This window comes from Colius striatus, chromosome 11 (genome assembly GCF_028858725.1).
Source record: "Colius striatus isolate bColStr4 chromosome 11, bColStr4.1.hap1, whole genome shotgun sequence".
In the NCBI taxonomy this organism is placed as follows: Eukaryota; Metazoa; Chordata; class Aves; order Coliiformes; family Coliidae; genus Colius; species Colius striatus.
The window spans coordinates 621,137-633,091 of NC_084769.1; the positions used below are offsets into that span (position 1 = coordinate 621,137).

Below are 11,955 nucleotides of genomic sequence, written 5' to 3' on the forward strand. Positions count from 1 at the left end.
TCTAGTCCAACCCCCATAACAAGTACTTCATTTCAGTCAGCTACAGGCTACCTTTGAGTCAGGAGAGAGAAGCTAAAGCCATCTCCATGAGATCCTAGGGAAAGAGTAGAAAAGGAGTTCAGGCAGCAGTATATCCCCTTCCTCCCACATGTTTAAGTTTGCCCATCTAAAGGTTTGGAAGTGAGACAGATACATCAAATATTTTGAAAGAAAGTCTAAACAGGCAGGTCGTTGTTTGCCACACAGACAACAATAACATGCTTTCACTGATTGCCTGCTTATGTGTGTCATTGAACTTGGGGGGAAAATATTTGCTTAGCAACATACAGACCCAATTATTAAGCTCCATGAGAAGTATGACATATTGAAAAAGTTATCTGGTTAGGGTCAGTAAGTTCTTCACTTTGTACTAAAAAAACCTATACAAGAACACTTTCAACTGTTGGACTTTAAGAGGAAATATTTCTGAGCTGCTATTCTGATCACAACTGCAACACAAGGAGGTGCTGCTGTAAGTTTTCATGCAGTGACACTCTTCTAAAGTGTCATTAACCCCATCTTCCATTCACAAGGGAAAGATAATGTTTATGCTTGAAAATGCAGAAAGTGTCTGGATAGCAAGATACTGTGTTTTCATAATACTCAATCATAACACACAAGTTTGAGAACAAACAATTTAGAAAGATATTATTCAGTAAATGCCAGGAAAAAAAGCCCTAATACCAAGAAGTTGAGGACTCACAGGTGTTCTTTAAAGCAACCAAACCTGCAATTTACAATCAATCTCCTAGAGAAATGTCTGTAGTGGTGACCCTACATATGTTTATTTTATTGTTTGTATTGATGCATCCTGACGTGAATTTCCACACAAACTAACTAGTCTGCAAACCTGATATTTTTCCATCAACTGTTCTTAACCTGTACCCATAGGGCCAATAATAGTAACTAACAAACGATCTTTTAATCAAATGGTCCTACTGAAATGGATACAATTTGAACACGTAAAAATAACATCACACGGTCTGCAATGCTACACATTATTTTCAACTTCCTCTAACAAAAATTCTCAGCAATATTACCACAGCAAGATATTTTTGTTGTGTTGCCTGTGATGCTACGAGATGAGGGGGAAAATGAAAAACTCTGGAAAAATTACAGTAACTTATCTTTGCTATCTAAAACAAAGACGGATTGTATCTTCCTTTTATGTTTCAAATTTCAGTCCTTCTGAAATGGATCGATAAACATTTATACCACAGAATAAATCAATATAATAGTAATAAAAGACAATAATATATTGTAAAATACTGCATCGAACCATGTCACCAAAACAGCACTTGCTCAAATTCAAGTAAAGCTTTCTAAACTAAACTGATGAAGTATACACTTCTCAAAAGCAGGTAATATGTGATTTAAGGTATCTTGTTTTTCATCTATTACAGTAAAAAGAAATCTAGTCATAATGAATATCAATAAATACATTATGTTTAGTAAAAAGCATTATCTTCCTACACTGTGCAAGTAAATTTCCAGGCTCCATTAAGTGTAAGAGCAACTGTCTCAAGGACAGTGGTCTCCCTGCTGTTTTCCAAGTACTCAGAGTTGGAGAAAATAAAACTCAATAGCTCATACAAATCTGATCCCTGTATTCAGTCTGCCTTGCTATTTCAACAACATATTTTAAGTTACTGAGTGTTTCTGGGGTGGGGTTTTTTGTAATTGGTGGATTTTTTGTTTTATTTTCTATTTCAGTGTCAGCACTTCAATTAGTGAACCTACCATGTTGGTTAAAAACAAACTCTGTGTTCCACAACATTGCTAAAAAACTCTCTCAGTATTGGAAGATTGATTACATCAGCCTGAAGAAAAAAGCATCCCAGAATAAGCAGCAGTCTCAACCAGAAATTCAGAACTTCCTTAAAAAATGTCAAGTGTTTGAACCACAGTATGATTTCCTATCAGTCCTTCTGTTCTGTAAAGAATTCTGAGCAATGATTTTTAAAGAGTCTTCGAGAAAAAAAATGTATTGAATTAGCGAAACCTCACAAATGTCAGTGTATGCTGCTACTGTGATTTATGCTAAGGAACTATGGCAAAACGAAGAACACTTAGTAATTTTTTTTGATTGGATAGTCCAAATAGCACAAAGCAAATAGGCTCAGATCTGTGAGATGTGTCTATCTCAAATGTCTGGGTTCAAGGTCTTTTTCACCTTGTTTGAAACAAAAACATTCCCAGAAACAAGTAATGTACTGTATAAATCATCCCACATGCCAATATTTCCTGTTTCAGCTAGAACATGGCACTGATTACTTTCATCACATCAGTTCCGAGGACAAAACTTGATATGAAGGATATAGAGCAGCAACAGATGGTGAATTCTGCTAGTGTGTCCTCGATTAAGGCTGCATCAAATAATGCAGACCAACAACTCAGCATTATTACTGGATCACAAGCACCCTGGATAGAGGTATGTATTACAAAAACTCACGTCCTTGGTACTTTCTCCTCCACTTCTTTCAACTATCTGACCAAGTTTGGCCTGTGTTGGTAAGCTCTACGTAGAATGGATTTCCCTCCACTTCATAGAAAGTCACATCAGTTTGGAGTTTGGGCACTATTACAGTACAAATGAAATCTCCTTTCATGATATATTATCATTTTGGTACTCGTCTTGTTTCTTAAGAACAAAATTTGGCAAGTTGGATTTTTAAATGAAAACCAGATGGAAATATTAAGTCTATTTAAGACTTCTCTCCCTATTTATCTTTAGATGCAAAAGTTGAGAAGGAACCTGCATAAGACAATGAGCAAACTGTGACACAAGCACACCCGTGCACAGAATGTCTCCAATTAACACCCCAGCACTTCAGTTGTCCTGAGCCCTTGAAATCCATCACATTACATCAGCTTGGTTTTGGTTTTGTTAAAAATATGAAACACTTCATTTTTAAGCATGTCACACGGATATGGAAGTTAAGGAGTTACCATTTGTCTGAAATTGGTTTGGAGATCAGTTAATTTTTCTTATTTTTCCTTAACTGGCATTATAACAAAAGCTGCCACAACAAAGTACAAGTTAATGCTAAGTGGAGCTGGTGAATTTCAGCATGCTAAGTAAGGTGTATCGGTACTAGCATTGCATGCACAAATCAATCCAGGACGAAATATCTGGGCGTTTGCATCCTGCGCTTATATTTCTTTGAGTTTTCCCTTGGAAGCTGAATGCAAGTGGGGAGTCTGCCACCTGACCCAGCTGCACACACACCTTGGGGAGCTTTCATAAGCCCCCCTACTCTCATTAACAGGCTCATGGGAGCCACTGCAAGTTTAGTAGTTTTCACCAATCAGGTTTACCTTCATGATAACAAGTGCACAAATGCTCAGTTCGGGTGGTACACATCAACAGAAAATTCTGCCAATAAAAGAAAACAAAGAACAGGTTTTTTTAATTGAAAGGACTTCCTTTAGGAGTGCTCAGGACTCATCGCCTGGAGCTGCCTTTCTGGGCAGGAAGAGCACAGAAACGCGTAACAAAACGGAAAGTTTCCTGTTCACGTTATGTTTAAGCAGAGATGGTGTAAGTAAAATCACTGAAAGCAAACTGACACACAGATTAGATGTTTTTTATTTGAGTACATGTAATGTAAATGCTTTTGGGTGCATTTGTTTAAAAAGTTAAAAGGACAGCACAGGTGATAGTCAAAGGCTTTCCACACCTCCTGTATACCATCATCAGGTTAAGAAGGCAAAGAGAAGAAAAGTTCCTGACATTCGTGCAAACAAATAGAAATCCAGATTTTTTCTAGCATTTCTTCCCTGCTCCTTACATCCGAGCCTCAGCTGAGAAAAGGCAACATGTGGCATCACAAACCCCAGCTCCTCCAGATCTCTGCTGCTTCTTCCCCTGCCTGGCACTAGAAAAACTGCTTCTACTTTCTTGACTTCAGCTCGTTCATCTCCTTCCAGGACATTGTCTCACTCCTACTGCCTCTGGAGATGGCTCCAGCTAAGCTCAGGACATTTACTGGACTGAACCAACACTGCCCAGTGCCACTCCTGCTGCATGTAGTCCAGCTGCCAGCTAGCACAAGTACTGTCCAGACAAACGAATGCCACTAGAGCTTTCCCACTTACTGCTCCAAGATGTACCTCGGTCATAAGAGAACGTGGACCCAGCATTCCTAAGTCCCATTTACAAATTCAACAAACAATAAAGGGTATCTAATTATACAGCCTACACAGTATCTATGAACCACCTGCTCTGCAGATCCAATAGCTAAAGGGAAATATTATTCATTGCCCACAATTACCACCCCACGGCTGCATAAACAGTAAATACATTAAAAATCCCCCTATTGAGCTGTGATGTAGAAAGCAAGTTTCAGCTTGTACACCTTCAAAGGACTTCCAATAGATTCCTTTTTTCTCTTTAATAATGAATTAATCACAATACCAATCAGAATATTAGATTACCTATAATATTGCTTTAAGGGCCACAAAACCCCACTACATTTCAGTTAGAACACAAGTCTTTTTTAAGCAAAAATAGGGGTGTGGGGGAAGAAGTCTTAATTATTCCTTAAAGAATGACCTATCACCCTTGAGCAAAGTAATCATTAAGAGTTTATTTTCTCCACTAGAATAAAGGCATAGTTAAAATGGTTTTTAAAGGGCATTATACAGGAAGTTAACTGGCCTTCAGTTTCTAGGTAAGAAACCAGGTAAGTTTCTAGGTAGTGATATTGTCTTCAGTTACCTGTAAAAGTGGGATGCAATTAAAAGGACTAGAAAGTTAAAGATAGCCATAGAAATTGTCCCCATCTCAGTTCAGTCAAAGCATCTGTATTCACCATTCTCTGCTGACTCAAGAGGAGGAGAGGCAAGGCAGGCAGCAAACTGGCTGAGCTGGTTCACAGAGTCCTGCTTTTCCAGCCGCCATGGATACACTGCTCTTCAGGAAGCGAGGGCTGACTCATGGAGCCGATCCTGAAAGCAGGACAAGCCTGTGCTGGAGTCACCTCCTTGACCCTGTGACACATGCCCACTCCTCCACAGAGCGCAGCCAGACTGGAAAGGCACGTCCTTTCTGCTTTTAGCAGCTCAGAGAGCAATTAAATCCCTGCAAGACACGACTCAGCTTTCTCCATAAGCCTTTCATTTTAATGACAGTGTTGAGGATTTCAGTATTAAAACATACATATATTAACCTACTGTGAAACTGAAGGAGTCGTTCCTTCTTCCTGGAATGCACGTGTCTCCCCTTGCCTTGGAAGACAAAAGAGTGAGGTACTAAGGGCAGAGAGGTGAAGAGGCAGTGAGTGGGAAGGGAGCAAAGGTCTGAACATAGGTGCCAGCTGCAAAGATTTTAACTGACAAGAAGCTGTGATTTTATTCCATGCAAACAAAGCTTTGGGGATGTCACCAGAGGCAGTTTTTGGCTGTCCTCACACATCTCTCCTTCTCCCCATCAACCTCTCCCTGAGCAGAATAAATGAATATTTCGTTTGGATAAAAATAACACAAAAAGTTATCCAACAAACTAGGACATACCAGAGACCTTAGGAAACAGCTGGGAATGAGAAAAGCTACCAATCATGCCCAGAGAACAACCTGGTGCTGACAGTATTCCAGCTCCTTTTGAACATTCCTCAGGTGTGGTTCTGGTGTAGGAACAGAGTGCAGATGGCAGGGAAAAGGGCTGTTTCTATGGGCTTTCCATCTCTGCTCAGCTGCTGTTGAGTATTTACTCGTCATAGTCACCATTGTCAGCAAGATTTGCAATCAAGACAGAAATAGTGGCAAGCAAAATTTACAAGCCATGCCCAAAACTCATTTCAGGTGGTTTTCTGCTCACTTGTCCATAAAGCTATGCCAGCTTAATTCCCCCTACCACCCCCTCCAATCAGAAAATTTTGAACCAGTTCAGTTTACTTGTGGAGTGACAGTACATGGCATGTTCACAACAATTTGCCACCTTGATTTTGACCAGAAGAAAAAAACCAAACGAACCCACACAAACCTAACAACTGCTGAAAACTCCAGAATTTTGAACCACATCAACACAAGTTACTCTGGAGAAATAAACTTCATTTTTATACTAGGTGGTAAAACACCTTCGTTTTGCACCAACTCCTACAAGTTGTTTCCCACTAAATTCTGGCAAATGAAGCTACTGCTTTGCACTCCTTGGGGCTGAGCCCGCAGGGAAAGGAAGGCACTAACAGGTTGCCTACCAAGCAGGGTCCCAGGTCACCCTCTGGGTTTCCCTGCCACCACCAAGTTGGTGTATTATTTGTAAGAGCCTGTCTGCTTATGGGGACTGCTCTGGTTAACTAAGTGGCAAATAGCTTACAAGGAGTGCAGTTTCTCATGTAGAGGACTCCAATTTTAACCTAGGCTCATCAATTTGACTCAAAATGCTAAGAAAATCAACGAGAGCAATATGAAATATGTATGACAACAGGCTCATCCGTAGTTTTTTCCAGACAAGTATCACAAGTTCTGCTTGCCTTTCAGAGGTCTTTGCTATACCACATAACAACAGCTATGTTCTGTAACAAACCAAGTTATCCTTGATTACACTTACAACAACTTTGTTAAGTTTATTGGGATCCCCAAAGTAGGCAGATCAAATAATCAATCATATAAACTCTTACAGAACGTGCTCATTTTCAGCATCACGGCTAAGAAAAAAACCCAACAAAATCAAGACAGTACTCACAGAGTACTGTCCTACCTTTTGGAACTGCTTTAGCTTTACATCTCTTATAAATGTGTTGAAGCAATCTACATGAAGTGAAGCAAATGCACATAACATTCTTACTCATGTTTCTTTATTTATTAATTTCTAGGTGGCCCTGCTGTGACAGAGGGGTTGGACTAGATGATCTTTCAAGGTCCCTGCCAACCCTTAAGATTCTGTAATATGCAGATAGTTTCTTCCCCTGCAAAGGCATGAAGATTTCCTATACTGAACATCTGACAGCTTACAGACCAAGATTTCTATTTTTACACAGCACATTCTATCATTTAACATAGAAAATACCCACAAATTCATTATAGATGGTATTTTGCTAGTACATAAAGCTGCTGTAAGTTTCCCTGTTTACATTGTGTCACTGAATTCATCTGTTCATTACAAAAGGATACCAGATTATTATTTAAAAAAGCAAACAAAGGGTGTGTCATTGTCAACATGTTAAGAAAAATCTGAACAAATTCTCCTCTCTTAGAGAAAACTACTCTCACGAAGTTTGCTGTGTTTTACAGCAGAACTACTATGATTATTACTATGATTATCCTTAATACCTGACAAAATGAAAGGAAGATATCCAGCACTTTTAATGGAAAAGGCCCATGAGCTCTTCTACCTTGACTAAAAAGCCTCATAGCAACTTATTTCAGTATGAAGACAGGACCTTACATCCAATTTAAACAAACCGAGAAAGTTACTGCAATCTGTCTTTCCAAGACAGGCTACATTCATCTGCATGTAATATGGTAATATTTAACTGAGGCAGTACAGCATGTCAGCATCAACAATAAGCCTTTGCCCCCAAAACACACTCCTCCCACTTTAAATGTGATAACACCAAACTAAATTAATGTATCTCCATAGACTGAAGTAGAATATTTAGCAGGTCCTCATATTTTTATCTTAGTATATTATTTGGCATTTACTTCAAAAAAACAGTTAAATATTAAAGGACAAAATGGTATCCTCCTTGTCTTCTAGTCACTAAAGTCCAAGTTACCAAAAACGGAGAATGCTGAAAAAACTGAAAAGCTGGTTAATGAAACATTACTGCAAGTCTAACCACACCTTTCCCTTCAAACAGTCGACTCTTGAAGCAATGACTAATGTCAAATTAACACGGAGCAGAAGGTTAGTTTAAAAAAAAAAAAAAAAAGCAGCACAAAGGTCTAGGGCCACAGCTCCAGCACTTCAGAAACACCCAGTCCTCTGGTCAAACGCGAAGGGAAAAGGACCGGAGAGGACTCAATGCCTAAACTATGTTCTCTTTCTACACCCAATTACAATCACACAAGCATAATTTCTCGCAAAAACAGTGTCAGCGTTAATTTTATTCTTCCATGACTTCATTTCCCAGCTGTCCGAGCTTCAGACACGGTAGTTGCATTCAGTAACACGTACCTACAGATCGGCTTACACCTTTTGTCAGGCCGCTGCAGAGTGCCTGAGGCACAGGAAAGCCTGCTTCATTACGACAGGTAAAGTCCTTCAGCCAGCAAATGCCCACGCGTGCCACGGCACTCACCTGGATACGCTCAAATCGTGCATTTGAGCTACTTCTTTCCTACTCGCTTTCATTTTATTAAGAGGGGGACCAATCTGCAAAAAGTTACTAGCTTCAGTAGTCGTGCTCCCCCTGGGTGGGGACTGAGGGTCCTCAGCCCGCTTCCGCTATTCGGCTGCTGTTTAGCGATCACTCAAAGGTTCAAAAAAATTCCCACGTTTAAACCACGTTCAAGGCACAAGGCGACGGGAGTCGGCCCCGAACGAGGGGCGCAGGCAGCCCGGCACGGGAACGTCGTGTTCGCGGCGGCCCGCCGCTCGCCGGGCACTCGGCCCGGGGCCGCCCCGCCGCGCTGCCGGCAGAGCCCGGCACGGTGCCGCCACCCGCGCAGCCCGCCCTGCCGACACCCGCGATCTCCCAAAGTTTCCGCCACGCCGCCCCCCGGCTACGCGGCGCTGCGGCCGCGGTACGGCGCGCTGCGCGCTCCGGCGGGGCGGCCCTGCCCGCTGCGGCTCGGCGCGGCTCCCGGCTGCAGAGCCGCGCATCGCCCCGCGCAGCCGCGCATCCACCGCGTGCTCGGCCCGCGGAGAGCCGGCGGGCCCGGCGGGGAGGCGGGCTGCGCCGGGCTGAACACGGCGGCTCCGAGCTCCGCGCTCCCGACCCGCGGCTGCCGCGGGGCCGGCCGCGATCCTCGCCGCGGGCTCTCAAGCCCGGCCCGACCCGCGCGCACCTGCCCCCGCGGCTCCCGCCCGCTCCCGCGTTCCGCCGCCGCCAGAGCGCCCAGCGCAGGAGCCCGGGGCAGGGGCCGGCCGGCAGCACCTCCGCCCGCAGGGCCCGCGCGGAGCGGCCAGGCGTGAGGCGGCGCGGCACCGCAGCCGCGGAAGGCACACCGCAGATCCACCCGCGCAGGAGGAGCCCAGCCCGGGTGGCCCCGCGGGCCGGCCGCCGGAGGCGGCGGCTGCTCGGCCCTGCTGCCCCGGCCCCCCGGCGGGCTCCTCCGCCTCGCCCGCGCGGCGCCGCAACCTCCCCCAGCCGTCAGCCACTCACCGTGCGGAGGGAGGCGGCGGCGGCGCGGCCGGCCCCGCTGAGCGCGCCGGCGGGCCGCGGCGGGCCCTAGCCCGGGGTCTCCATGGTGGCGGTGGCGGTACCGGCGCCGCTCAGCCCCGCCGCCCGCTCCGCCTGGCCCCGCTCCGCCCCGCGCGCGACGTCACCCAGGGCCCGGCCCTGCGCCCGCGCCCATTGGCCACACGCCGCACAGGGTGGCTCTCCATTGGCTGCTGCCTCGCGTTAAACCCGCCAATGGCGGCCTGACTTGAGGTTGCTATGGTTACCGATGCTGTGAGGCAGCGCGGTGGCAGCTGCCGCCGTGCTCTCGGTGCGCCGCGCGGCGGGGCAGCGGCGGCGGGACGGGGCGCTCCTGGCAACGGCGCGCGGGAGGACGCGGCCGTCCCGCGGCGGGAGAGGGCTGCTGGGCCCCGAGCGAGGCCTCAGCGCCGGGAGGCTCCCCCGGCGCCGCCGCGGATCCCGCTGGCCTCCGTGCGGTGAGTGTCCGCGCGCGGCGCGGGAGCGGGCGGAGCGCCGGTGGCTGCAGCCACCGGTTGCAAAATGGCAGCTGAGGGGGTGTCCGCGCGTGCCGTGGGGCGGCTGCTGGGGTCCCCGTTCCCCCGCCACCGGCCGGGCCCTGCTGGCGGGGCTCCCGCCGCGAGGGTCGTCTCGGCCGCCAGCCGTTGGGAGTGCCGCCTGCCCCGCCGAAGGTGGCCTTGGCGGCCTTCAGGGACGGCTGCGGGAGCAGGAGCGGGAGCTGGCTGCACTTCGCGCTCTCCGGTGGCTTCTTGAGGCCTGTAGAGAACCAGAAAGGCGCGTCCTGCGGCATGGGCAATGCAGGCGTCCCGGCAGGACGCACAGCCCTCAGCTCTGCTCGGAGCCTGACGGGTGAAGTTAAGGCGCTTTGTAAATATTTCCTGCCGTGTTTTAAAATCTCGGCGTTTTGGAGCTTCCAGTACTGGTCTGGCTGTTTACGGTGTAGAGAGTTGTAGATGGAGACAAGAAAAGCCAACGTATCTGAAGATGGTATAAAACGCTGTAAAAACAAGGGTTTGGTGTGAAAGGGGTGTGTGTGAAATGCTTAGTCTTCTTTTTGAGTCGTGTCACCGTTCTGAATACAAATCCTCCCTGCGTTTCTCTGTCTTTTCTGATTGGTACCATTTGCTCTCGGTCCAGTGCTGTCACAGTTGATAGGACGCTTGCCACTTCATTGACTAATATCATAATGATGTTGAGACAGTTTGTTTTGTCGCAACAGAAGTTCAAAGAATTAAAAATAACATTTTGAGGTTCTGTCAGATTTGCAAATATGACTTCCAGTGAAGAACAGCTATTTCATTCTAGCTGGTATTAGTCAGACAGTTGTAGCTTTTTTAATTAGTTTTGGCACTCAGAGCAGCCGATACATTATCTGACTGCTGCGGATCCCAGGCCATTAGTTCCCACCCATCTATCACTGTACTGAGCCCAATGTTATGGAAAGGCATCTCATTTCAACATTCCAATGCAAAGAGCTGCATGCTATAGTGATTGTGTTGATTTCTTATTCCATTCACTGATAGTAGCCTTTGTCAAAGAGGTGTCAATTTCAGGATCAGCAATAAACAAGTACTGTTTCTTTTTAGTAAGTGTCTTCAGGATGTGGCTTGAAAGTAATGTGATCTGTTCATTCTCAGCATCACTTGGAAAGCAGCGGTTCTGTGATGCAAATCTTATAAAACTATAACGGCATACTTTCTTTCTGAAACTTCCTGGTTTCTTATCAGCCCAGAATCTGATCTCCTAAAATGATTTGTGTTTGTTTTCCAGCTTTTCTAGAGGAGCAGTTTAGTTAACAGGTATTTGGTGACTGTTTTGTTACTGTTGTGCTCCGTCAGTATTTCAAGTCATTAATATGTTTTTCTGCTTCACTTTATCTATTATGGAACCATCCAAATGGTAGTTTTTGGTTTGGGGTTTTTTTTGTATTCCATAAGTGTTCACAGTCCTTGCAGAAAACCAGCATCCCTAACTTTAATGTTAGTGATTATTTCTCTATTTGCAAGATTACTGAGTTTTTCTCATGTGATATAAGCTCTTGGGCACTGTGGCTAGAAAGTGGGAATTATTGGCACAGAATGATTATTCCTTGGACTGGTGGAATTATGATGATAAATATCAGTCTCAAAAATGGTGTTGCCTTTGTTTAGCTTTTCCTTTATTTTTGGAAATCTTTAGTGTTACTTGTTTTTGGGAAAATCTCTTGCAGGTACTGAAATTACAAAGGTTTGGAAAAAAAATAACCGGGGAAGAGCAGTGCTCATGGCAGGCTAATTGAACAAAGGAGAAGCTGTTTGTACAGGGGAAATTATTTAGATGTCTGGGTTTCTCAGTGTGATATGTTCTTGAAGCACCTATGAAGAAGAGCTGTATATATATAAACTACACTAGCTGACTTCTGCCTGAAGTTCATTAAGAAATGCTTACACAAATTGGTTTGTCAGAGGAGCTGTGGGGAGACCACCTGCAACAGTGGGTCAGTGAAGATGCCTCTTTAAAGAAACAAATGTCTTTCCCACATCAGAGTGGTCATCTGGTGGCAGAGGCCATCATTAATTGAGGGCCTTTGAGTGTCCCCATCCAAAGTAAGGCACCTGAGCATCAGCCCTCC

At 45.4% G+C, this 11,955-nt stretch overlaps 1 protein-coding gene across 4 annotated transcripts in view; it reads right to left on the reverse strand.

Annotated features, from left to right (window-relative positions):
• PKP4 (plakophilin 4) overlaps positions 1-9,405 on the reverse strand; it is an 83,265-nt gene extending 73,860 nt beyond the window's left edge. For 3 of the 4 annotated variants that reach the window (XM_062004588.1, XM_062004589.1, XM_062004586.1), the window contains exon 1: positions 9,309-9,405. The gene's annotated coding sequence lies outside the window, so the exon portion shown is untranslated. Of the gene's footprint in view, positions 1-8,282; positions 8,363-9,308 lie in introns of those variants that run through there. The other variant, XM_062004587.1, reaches the window with a different exon arrangement.
• Between the last annotated feature and the right edge of the window lie 2,550 nt (positions 9,406-11,955).